The 12,484-nt window shown below is 40.1% G+C and overlaps 1 long non-coding RNA gene across 1 annotated transcript in view; it reads right to left on the reverse strand.

Annotated features, from left to right (window-relative positions):
- Positions 1-5,190, reverse strand: part of LOC110393881 — a 57,635-nt gene extending 52,445 nt beyond the window's left edge. The window contains exon 1 of the long non-coding RNA XR_002435243.1: positions 5,135-5,190. This is a non-coding gene — a long non-coding RNA (uncharacterized LOC110393881). The remainder of the gene's footprint in view (positions 1-5,134) is intronic.

Here is a 12,484-nt window from a genome sequence, read left to right on the forward strand (position 1 = left end):
TTGGGCTTATACACAGCTGCTCACAGGTATCAAAGAAAAGAAAAACTCCTGTAATTTTTCTTTTCTTTCAAACCTCATTTGTACAATAAAAATCAGATTGATTTAAGAATCTTACAGAGATGGCTCTTGACATAAAAAAAAAAAGGTACTTGTGCTTATCCCTAAGGACACAGTTCTGCACTCTCCTGCCTATTGAATCCCATTGACTCTTGGCAGTTAGTACTTTGGTCTTTGAAGTTTTCAAAGACTTAGGTTGAAAAATGCCATAGTCTGTTTAACTCTTTTTATCACAGGTCTAACCCAGAAGATAACTCCATTCACATAATTCTGATAAGCAGGCCAGTTTTAATCTCTTTGCTTTCTTCCTCTGGCTATGTCTTCTCACTGAATGTAGGCACTAACCATGCCTCTAGGTGGTGAGTGGAGAGTGGGTAAGGAAGAGGTGTTATCTCAGCCTCCTAATGACTCAAGATGCTCAACTTGATGACAGATTTTGGAAGGTTCTGAAAGTTGTGATGGTATTTACTGGTCTATGTCACCTCAAAATTGTTTCCATCTAAGCATCATGGCATACATCAACCAAACCTGGCTTCTAAAATAATATATATATATTTTCACATAGCATTTGCAACAAAAGAGAAAACAAGCAAAACAATTATTTCACTTTCTACCAAAGCAATGACACAATCAGGTTACTAAGCAGTTCTAAGGGCATAAATCATGTTTTGGTTTTCTCTAGCTCTTTTTCATATAGTAGTAGAAAGCTGGGGGTTGAATGTTCATAAAGATTTCTTTACCTACCAAATATCACAGTCTTCCAAAAACAATCTCCAGTGATCTTTTGATGGTAAAAATGACACTAACAACAGTGTCAGTGCAAATAAATGAAAAAGAGATTATTTCAATCCTCATTCAAAGGAAGAGACTGGATTAATGCAATAATGACATTGAAAATATTGTGATTGCATAAAAATCTGTGTTTACTTATATGGACAGTGTTTAAGTCTAAAATAAGTTTAATGTTCAATATTTATAAGGTGCATTTTGTTCTTTAAAGTACTTTTTAAATTTTAAAAGTCAGATCCTAAAAGAATGCTCTGAGGTCCTTAATTTCCTACTATAAGTTATTCAAATTAAAAAGCCTTTTTTTGTAAGCAGACTCTGCTTTCTAAGAACTTGCTTGTGAGTGAAAAGGATGTGAACATAAAAGCTAGCACCGAATTTCCAAAGCTCCAGCCTCATGCCTGCTCAAGTTCAGATCAAACTAACCTATCTTCTACTTGCTTGGCCATTTTTTTTTTTCAGTGATAACAGTGCTTACTGATACCCACTGCTCATATTGGTGCCCAGAATGCTAAGGATCACCCAAACATAGTTCAGCAGTGTAATTTGTTCCAAATGAATAGATCTGCTGGGGATAGGCAAAGTGGCAAAGGACAAGTTAGTCCTCCCAGTTCAACCTTGTCATTAAGGCTTTGTAATTCGCCAACATTTTAAAGAAACTCAGGAATAAACTGATTCAACTTCGGCAGTTGAACCCTTTGCAACTGAGCCTGGAGGCAAGTTATGAGCAACTGAGATAGTGAGTTCTTATTCAAAAATGTTTACACCCAGACACTATTGTCCAGAAAAATATTCAGAGACAAATTCAAAGTACTTAGATCAGAGGTTGCAAGTTGGGTAGTAGCCACACCATTTATCTTACAGGTTAATACATAGTTCAAAAATTTGCTTAGATTCTCAGATAAGCTTCATAAACTCTGCTGAGCATCATAAATACACTGATAAGCAGAACTTGAGCTATCAGATCTTTGAAGTTATCTTGGAAAGGATGTTTTTAACCACATTGATTGGCACATCCTTAGGTTACAAGATTTTTCAGGAAAGAAAATACACATTTGACAATATACTGAGTAACTCAGAGTATCTACAAGTACAGAGTATCTTCAAGGACAATGGCACTCCAACTTCCAGCTGGGATTTTAATCACAAATATGAAGTACGAAGTAAGAGTTACTAAAAATAGAATAACAAAATACAGTGTCAAACTGATGATTTTTGAGTATGCACAGTAAAAAGTCAGGGTTACTTGGTTTTGGTTAACGTTTTGGATTTTTTTTTTTTTTTGGTCATTTCAGCTAAGACTCACAGAAATTTATATACAAGAGCTGCTCTAAAAATAATGCCTCACATTCGATTTTGTTGGCCCACAACATCAGAGGCAGATGTTGGTGGTATGGCAGTAGAGGTTGAACCTTCCCGCCAATATTCCATTACATGTTGTTGCCACGTGACATATGGCAGCAGAGGGACAGACTGACAGAATGGTGTCTGACATGGGAGTGCATATGAAGCAAAGGTGTGGCACTGAATTCCTTTATGCAGAACAAATGGCACCCATTGATACTCATCGATGCTTGCTGAACATTTAGGGAGACCAAACAGTGGATGTCAGCACAGTAAGGCAGTGAACAGTATGTTTCAGCAGTGGCAACAGCAATGTGATAGCCAAGCCACATTCCACATAGCCATGCACAGCTATCATAACACAAAACGAAGAGTGTCTCAATAAAGCTCATCCATGTCAATCAGCACATTATGACCATAAAACTGTACATGGAGTTTAATATGGGCTTCAATTCATTGGAAATGATGGAATATCGCAAAGTTTGCGCCAGGTGGGTCCCACAAATGCTCACACAGGAACAGAAAGAACACTATATGCAAATTTGTCAGGATCTACTGCACAAATACAAAGCTGAAGGTGACAGTTTCCTTGATCACATCATTACCAGTGATGAAATGTGGTATCACCACTATGAGCCAGAGTTAAAATGGCAGTCCATGGAGTGGTGATGTGTGAATTCCTCATCATAGAAAAAGTTCAAGTCTCAGTCCCCAGCAGCTAATCTGATGTGCACTGTTTTCCGGGATAGGAAAGGCATGATCCTTTTGTATTTCCTGGAATGCAAACAAACCATCAACTCTGACAGCTACATAGTAACGCTGACTAAGCTGAAGGCCTGAACTTCCAGAGTCAGGCCAGAGAAGAATCATAGAATCATAAAATGGCTTAGGTTAGAGGGGATCATAAAGATCATCTAGTTCCGACTCCCCTACCATGGGCAGGGTGGCGAACCACTATATCAGGCTGCCCAGAGCCCCATCCAACCTGACCTTGAATGCCTCCAGAGATGGGGCATTCACAGTCTCTCTGGGCAGCCTGTGCCAGTGCCTCACCACCTTCTGAGTAAAGAATTTCTTCATAACATCTAACCTAGATCTACCCTCTTTTAGTTTAAAGACATCCCCCCTTGTTCTATCACTATCAGACTGTGTAAAAAGTCAGTTCCTCTCCTGCTTGTAAGCTCCTTTCAGTAACTGGAAGGCCTCAATGAGGTCTCCCTGGAGGCTCTTCTCCAAGTTAAACAAGCACAACTCCCTCAGCCTTTCTTTACTGACTATCATGTGCTCACTTTTTGAGCATGTCCAGCTCCCTCTGGATGGCATCCCTTTCTTCTGTTGTGTCAGCTGCACCACCCAGCTTGGTGTCCTCAGCAGACTTGCTGAGGGTACACTCAATCGCACTGCCTATGTCATTGATAAAGATGTTGAAGAGCACTGGATCCAAGACAGACCCCTGGTGGACACTACTCATGACTAGTCTCCACCTGGACATAGAGACATTCCCAACAACCCTCTGCCTGTGACCATCCAACCAATTCTTTATCCACCTAGTTAAGCCTTCAGATCCATATCTCTCCAATTTAGAAATAAGGATGTGTCATGGGACCGTGTCAAAGGTCTTGCACTAATCCAGGCAGACATCAATTACCCTTCCTTTGTCTACCAAAGCCATCATTCCATCATAGAAGGCCTTCAGATTGGTCAGGCACAATCATCTTTTGGTGAAGCCATGCTGGCTGTCTCAGATCACCTCCTTGTCTTGGATGCGCCTTAGCATCTCTTCCAGGAGGATCTGCTCCATGATCTCCCCAGGCACTGATGTTAGTAGTTCCCTGAGTATTCCTTTCTCTCCTTGAATATGAGAGTGATGTTTCCCTTTTTCCAGTCACTGGGAACTTAGCCTAACAGCCACAATGTTTTGAAGAAGACAATCTTTATCTTGCAACACGATAACTCCAACATACCAGTTTGAAAGACATGGAGCACACTGCCAAACTTGGCTGGACTGTCCTACTACACCTACTGTATGGTCTGGATTTATCGCCTTCTGACTTCCATCTGTTTGGGCCGATAAAAGATGGACTGCACAGGCAACATTTTCCTAGCAACAACACTGTCAGAGCAGCTGTGAAACAGCGCGTCACCTCCACTGGTACAGATTTTATAAATGCAGCATGCAGGCTTTTGTTCATCACTGGCAAAAATGCATAACTAATGGTGGTGGCTATGTTGAAAAATAGTGTTTTGTAGTTGAAAATTTGCTCTGCCAAATAACGTTATTGTGCTCTTTGTATCAGTTGTAGTTTCCATGGAAATAAATAGGAGACATTACTTTTGGAGCAACCCATGTATAAGCTGTACTTAATTTGGCACTTATGATCTTTTTTTTTGTTGCTTCTTTCCTTCCCTTTCTTTTTTTTTTTTTTTTTTTTTACTTTTGCTCTTGAAGTAACCTTCCCTTCCCACACATTCTCTGCCCATCATTCACCACCTACCTTCTTATAATAATAATAATAATGGCATTTATGTCTAATTCACTGAAATCACTGTCTTAATTTATTTCCAACACAGAGCATGAACATTTAAATTAAAGACAGAATGTTATTTTTACTTATTTTTATTAAAATAATGTAGTTTTATTTTTGTTTTTCTTCCTCAATTCATAAGTAACTACATGTTGTTACAGCTTCTGGAACTGTGATGGCCTTTTAAGGAACACATTTTCTAAATAATTTAAAATCATGCAATGCAGCAAACTGATATGAGGCAATCAAACACATCTTCCAAAGGTATAAATTTGCAAAATTTCTTTCAGGGCAATAGATACACACTGATTTGCTTCTGCTGAAAAAGTGGTGGTATCACTTAAACCTCTTTTGCATCCTTCTTTCCTTCTCTGACTGCTCTCCTGTCCTCTCATCATCTCTTTTTTACACTTAAGACTTACCTCCAGAAACATTTCCAGGAAATTTTCACAATGATGATACTGATGTGACTTCAAATGGGATAGAGGGGGATAGAGAGAAAAAAAAAGATTAACTAAGTAGGTGAGTTAGCTCACAAAGCAGTTAACTACAGTAGCACGAAATCTAACAGACTGGTGCCTAGCAAGATGCTATGAGTGGAAGGCTCATGTGAGGCTGCATCAAGAAGATCGGTTAGCCCAATAGCAAAGCTAATACATTGCTACACAAGAAGTAATTCCCTTTGAATTCATATTTTTAAACTTGCAGCCATTCTCAGCATTTTTGAGTTTTCTGCTTTCTTTTTTTCATAATTATTTTTGACGACTCCATTCCTCCTTCTCAGCACAGTGCAATGCAATGATATAGAAAAAGCACTGCACTTAAACCAAGAAAATGAGTAGTTGCATATTTGCTTGCCATTCCAAACCTTTTCCTCCCTCCTCCCCAGGAAGCTCCAGATGTGAGATATTACAGAGAACAAAAGCAGAGTATCCACTCTTATAGAAATAAGCAACAAAACTTCTACCCACTCCAGTGAGAGCAGTCTCTGGCCTGATATTAAAGTACTTCTCACTTCACAGCCCTCCCCACAGTTTCTCCCCTGTGCAACATGACTATCCCAGATTAATCCATTTCACAGAATCATAGAGTCTTTTAGGTTGGAAAAGAACGCTAAGAATATCTAGTCCAACCACCAACCCGTCCCCACCATGCCCACTATCCCATGTCTCTCAGTACCACATCTACACATTTCTCAAACACCCTGAGGGACAGTGACTCCACCACCTCCCTAAGCAGCCTGTTCCAATGCCTCACTCCTCTTTCTGTGAAGAAACTTTTCCTAATATCCAACCTGAAGCCCCCTGCCACAATGTAAGGCTGTTCCCTCTAGTCCTATCCCTGTTACCCAGGAGAAAAGGCTGACCCCCATCTCGCCACAACCTCCTGTCAGGCAATTGTAGAGAGCTGTGACGTCTACCCCGAGCCTCCCCTTTTCCAGTCTAGGTTATTCCTCCTTAGCAGTTCCTTAGGATGGTAAGACAGGCTAAAAGCTATGTTACTTTGCAAGTGGTCCAACACAAGGCTCCAGTGTTAGCTGACATTACAACAACACTCAAAAATCAGTACGGACTATGAGAATTTGCCCTAGTAGGTTTCCTGAAAACTGGACCGCCAGTCTCTGGGGAGGAGGGATACAGATGCTAAGTGAAGCTCTGCAGGGCTTCAGGCTACATGACTCAGAGGCAACACAAATACAGCAACCATAAGTTAAACATCTTTCATCCTCCTCCTCAGAGAACTGCCTTACCTGTGTCTGACAGCACACGTTTTATGTCAGCTTTACGTCACCGTCCTGGAAGACAGTCCTGGAAGACAGATCCGTGCCTTCCTATCTGTCTGAGGCTGGAAGAAATTTTCAGCCCCTCTTCTTCCACTTTCCTTTCAGTAATACTACCAAATATTTTCAAGTCTGCAGATTCAGCACATGAAAAACACTTAAGGCATTGCTCTAGCTACTGACTATTAGGTTTCTCTCTCCCGCAGCTGATAGACTTTTCACATACTTAACTGTATGAAAAAAGTAGTACACTTATTAAGGGAGTGCAGGAATTGAGAAACAATACAAAGAATAAAGATCAACTGCTTTAAGAACAACTGATGAGATCATTCACTTATGAAACAGCAGGCTTGACAGCGAGGATCAGGTGTCCCTGAACTAGCTCCTGAAGTGTAACCCTATCATGTAATTAATATCAGTCCTCAGAGAGGCTAACATTTCTCTTCAAGTCGCTTTTCCTTCTGCCATCAGTGAGTTTCCCTGCAGGCCTGAGGCACAGCAGAGCAGAACAACAGGGAGTGCAGTGCTGTGCTATACAGGCTGCATTGTCTGCAGGAGCACACTGCTAGCTGGTAGTGGGAAAGGCTACAAAGAAACTGCTGGAGGGTCACACGGAAAATAAAATAAAAATTATAAATAAAAATGCCAGAGCTGTAGCAGTGGATATGCTAGCTATTATAATTTGGCTTGGGAAACAGAGAACTTTCTAGAGCCATTTCCAGCCTTTACAGGAGACACTGCTCCCTGTTACACAGCAGCAGGGCTGAGCAGGCTAGTCATGCCCGCCCACACTATTCATGGCAATCTGGCCTGGTTTATCCTGAAGGGAGGGGCAAAAAAAAGTGTCTCAAAAAACTCTTCCAAAATAGAGAAAATGCCAACCAAAAACAGCAAAAGTAATTAAAACCTAAGGCCAGCTTAAAAACCATGTTGAAAGTCATACAGCTGCAGCCTTCAAAGGCTTGCTTTCTTCTGGAGAGGGGTGGAGAAGAGAGCTTTGATTTAAACACCACCACCACCACCACCACCACCACAATGGATCATTTGATCTTTTGGTTCCTCCTGTTTTATTTTAATTAATGTTTCTAAGTACTGATTTAAAGTCAAACCAGCTTTATTAAAGGTTCATTGCAGGATTAAGAGAGATTTGAAACCGAGCCGAACGCAGTCAGCAGAGGCAAGTTCAAAATGGCCAGTCAGCACATAAAAAGAGTATCATGCTGGTTGTTTTTGGAGCAATCAGCCAATAAAATCAGGCAGTGTTTCTAAACACCGCTGTTTTTTTCCTCAGCAATTAAAATCTTTTAAACTCCTACTTAACAGGCCCTTGTGCCACTTGTGAAACATTCCTTTTCGTCTTCTGAGATGAAATCTTTTATTCACTAATGAATAGTGCTAAGCAAGATCTTATATATACATCAAGTACACGATCATTACCCGAGCTAACTGCAACAATATATTTGCAAACTAATGCCATTTGTTTCCACTCTTCTGTTGGTTTTACGGGCTCAGAAACAGTAAAATTTCCTTGAAGGGTTGTGGGTTGAAGTGTGTGCCTGAGCTCTAGCGTTATATAGGCTGTATATTCCTCTCTACAAGTAGCGCACACAGGACACAGAAAAAGGAAAGCTCATGAAGATGAGGATCTTATTTTAAGTCTCTCAGAAGCAGTACCATTTCTAGCTTTTCCAGATAAGTTGCATACAGTCAACAGCCCTTCTTAGTAGTATTAGAGCTGTGTCTGAGAATTTATTAGTGTTTAATATGGATTAGGCACCAACAAACTAATTTCACACTGAATTAGAAGAACCATAAATCTGAGCTCCATTATGAAAATACCTTGTGCTTTGCTTGCTTATTTCCCACATTGTATGAGGGAGCACATCCCAGGTATCAAAAATGTCACTTCCGGAGGGACTTTTCTCTGAGTCATATACACTGATTTCTTTCATCTACATCTATATTACTATTTCTGGTCAGTAACTCCTGCTTCTGCAGGTTTTAGAAAAGACAAGAGAGAGGCACAGTATAACTACACATGAGGTGAGACACCTTGGAAAGCACCATTCTGGAGCGTGTCCAGAGAAGGGCAATGAAGCTGGTGAACGATCTGGAGCACAAGTCTTACGAGGAGCACCTGAGCGAACTGGATTGTTCAGTCTGGAGAAGAGGAAGCTCGAGGGAGACCTCTCTACAACTCTCTACACTCTCTACAACTGCCTGAAAGGAGGTCGGCCTCTTCTCCCAGGTAACAGTGATAGGTTGAGAGGGAAAGGCATTAAGTTGTGTTGGAAAAGGTTCAGGTTGGATATTAGGAAAAACTTCTCAGAAAGAGGGGTGAGGTATTGGAACAGGCTGCCCAGGGAGGTGCTAGAGTCACCATACCCAGAGATGTTAAAGAAATTTGTAGATGGGGTACTGAGGGACATGGGGTAGGGGAATAGTGTTGATGGGTCAGTGGTTGGACTAGATGGTCTTAGTGGTCTTTTTCAATCTTAAGGATTATATGATTCTCTTTTGCATAAGCCTTTTGACAGCTCCTGCAGTGGACCGTCCTGTGAAAGATCTGCATCTGGTCATGAGGGACCCAGGTCATGAGTAGGAAGAAGAGAATTTCAGAACCGCATGGGCACTGATGCTGTTACAGAGTAGGGCCAGGATCAAGCAGTATGGCTCCTCATTCCTCTGCTTCAGTCAGCAAAGCCAGTCCCCTCTTCTTTAAATGGAGAACAGCTCACAGCTGCAGATACATTACCATAATTTCCTCTCCCCTGTGACTGCATCTACACAGGGAATCAGGGGCTTCCATTGCCAAAGCCAAACAGTACTTACAGAAATGTATTTCAATTCTGAGTCCTGCAGGCATGCTCTTGTTACTTTTGTCCACTTAACAAGAAAATAGTGTCAGGCCCAGCTGATGTAAGTCAGTGCAGGAGCAATGAACCTAAGGAAGCTTTGCCAATTTACCTCAGTGAGGATCTGGCCCAAGGGATTCGTAATGGATGGAGATGTCGAGTCAAGGAGAGGCTGGAACAGCTCAAAATGTCTGCATTCAGACCCCACTTTCACAGTTTAGACAGCTTCTGCCAAATGGTATGGGCAGCTGGACATGTTTTTCAAATCCATATTGAATTCCCTAAAGCTGCACTGGAATTAAGAATTCTGCCCACAGAAGAAATCAATATATTGTACTGCTTCAGATTCAAATTGTAAAGAACAAGGAAGATGTTGCTCTAGCTTAAGAAAAATCAAATAACCGATTATAGAATTTCTAGACTTAAGGAAGCTAAGAATATATGCCTGTTTAAAACATTTTATTACAGATTATTGTTGGTGATGTAAACAAATTCATTTCTGGTTACAACATCTGTTTTATTCAATACAGAATTGCAGCATGATAATTGAAAGAATTATGCAAACTAAAAGAGTTGTAACTCAGGATACTGCCGCCGGCAGACAGAGGTACTATGAGTAAGTCAAAACACTTGAACATAAATCAGATTATTTTTAATGTTAATGTCTGTACCAGAATTTTCTGTTTCAACATAGAAATAAATCCATTTCAGATCAGTGAAGTACTGTAACTACGGGTGGAAGATAAAGGTCTTATAGATTGTGATTAAACTCTTTTTCTTTACTTTCCTATTCTATGCAGAAGAGTGTCTTCTTCAACACAGTTTAGTGCTAAAAAACTAATCAGGTCTACCTAAGATACATCTGAGCATTGAACAGAATACAGAAAGCAATGGCCATCAGGTCATTTTAACAATTTTGTTAAGACTTCTTAAATTGTGTGAGAGCGCATTAGGTTATTAAGTAGAAAGATGCAACATAAATGTAGTATCTGAGAATATACTCTAGATTCCAGTCTTAAGAGTATGTTTTCAGGTTTCTCAAGTTGAAATTTCAATCTTCTTAAAGACAGCATTGTAAAGACGTGCCCCTCTGAATTTCATCTACTTCCTTGATTAAGGCTTTGCTTCATTGGGGATATATTTCTAAGAATTTATAAAATTTTTGCTAATCTTTACTAATGTGCCACATTTTAAAATGAGCATCTCCACATCTTTTAAATTCTCCTTTTGTCCCTTTTAAATGTTTAAAGTGAAACCTCTTCTCTTAAACAGAAAAATCTCTAGAAATAAACATGGAAAAATACATTTTCAGTGAAAGAGGCTGAATTTCTCAATCAGATGTAACGACAGTGATATTTTCAGGAAGATAACAACTATCATTTTGAAACTATGCCAGTAAATAAACTGCAGATGTTTCCTGCTAAGAAATAACTCTTACTGAAAAATAAATTATATTGCGTATTAACCTTATAGGGTTTATGTACCTTTAATAGGATCCCTACATGGAGTCCTAGGATCCAAATATGTTTGTCTTACAGAACTTAGTACTATGTGTACTGCAGTATTTGTCTGCTATGCAAGAGATTCCTAGGACTGGCATTATTGATGTGTTTTTGAAAGGTAAAATTCCCTAACCATCAGGGAATGAGAAGCCAGGTTACCTGCTTGACAAAGCTTCAAGGACAACACGCATGCTATATTCCAAATTAAACTCTAAAAGAATCCCCTAATCAAACTGAACATGAGAGGTGCCCAAGGACAGCAAAACAAAAGGCTGCACTGCAGAAACTGATAGAAAAAGAGGAAAGAAAGGAATGGGAAATTATAATAGTGAATCCTCATGGGGAAAAGAAGGCAAACTGATAGAGGAAGGGAAAGGTAAGGAATCCAAGCATATTAGAATGTAACGAAGGGTGGTTTTTTTTGTTGTTGTTGTTTTTGTTTTGTTTTAAATTAATTGCATACGTAAAAACGTCAGGTATCAAGTATCTCTTGCCACAAACTGACCAACCAGCTGTACCTCTGAAGTCTTTCTACACAATTCAGAAAATTCTTGTATGAGAAATTACACATCCTACTTACCAAAGTCAGAACAATTCACGTTTTATTGACAAGTTTTTGTTGCTAGAAAAGCCTTTTTTACCAAGAACACATCAGTTCTTATTTTATTTTATTTAATCTAGATGTGCAACTAACAACAGTTTAGACTGTGGTCCTAATCTGTGCAGTAGTGTTAATTTCACAGGATACAAACTCCAGTGACACTTAACACTGAATGAATGGATTGTATTACCTAACCAATATAAACATGATATAAAAAGTCTTTCTCATTTTGAGGGAAGACATGGGTCTGATAGTGTAAGACGACAGGAACTGCAAAAACAGGGAGGACAGGACAAGGAGTTCACAAGTAGTATGACACAACAGAGAAGGAAAGACTACTGGAGGAGAAGGAAATATTTCAGATTGTCTCTTGACTACTCCTGTTGACTGGATGCACACTGAGTGCAGTAGGCTGTTTGAGCACATTACAGTTTAATTTCCTCCAGAAGGAATTTAGCCTGTACCTACCAAACAGATCTGCACTGCAAACAAAGCATGGTAAGAGGAGATGCATGGGACAGTCACTTGATAAGTGCTTTCCTGATCCGAACTAAAACATCAGCGTGAATGCACCCCTCGTCTTCCTGAATGACATTAACAGAGCAAACAGGGAAGGGCCAAAATGGCTTGGAGGTTGGGAGAAATGAGGCAGAGCTGGGCACCACCAGGGCAGAGTCATCTACTGAGCCGGAAGCAAAGAGTGCTGTAACTGCCAGCTGTGCAGCTCTCACCTCTCTGGTGACTGTTCAAAACAAGGAAACAGCCTGCTTCCCATCATAAGTGGGAAAAAAATCAGTGCTCTAGGGGATCCCAACTTAGCTGGTAAGGATGACTCCATATAAGAGAATTTTGGGCAAAATAAATAAAGATGATCTAGAAAAGCAGTGTTAGAGCAACTGCATCCAAAAAACTATTCTGTATGTCATTTGACGACATAAAAATCTATTTGTAGGTGTGCTGAGTGCTCTGTGAATATCAGAGGTCAGCGGGATTGTGGCTAAACATGTTAGTCTTTCAGATCCAAGAGTCTGTGT

This window comes from Numida meleagris, chromosome 2 (assembly GCF_002078875.1).
Source record: "Numida meleagris isolate 19003 breed g44 Domestic line chromosome 2, NumMel1.0, whole genome shotgun sequence".
NCBI classification, from domain to species: domain Eukaryota; kingdom Metazoa; phylum Chordata; class Aves; order Galliformes; family Numididae; genus Numida; species Numida meleagris.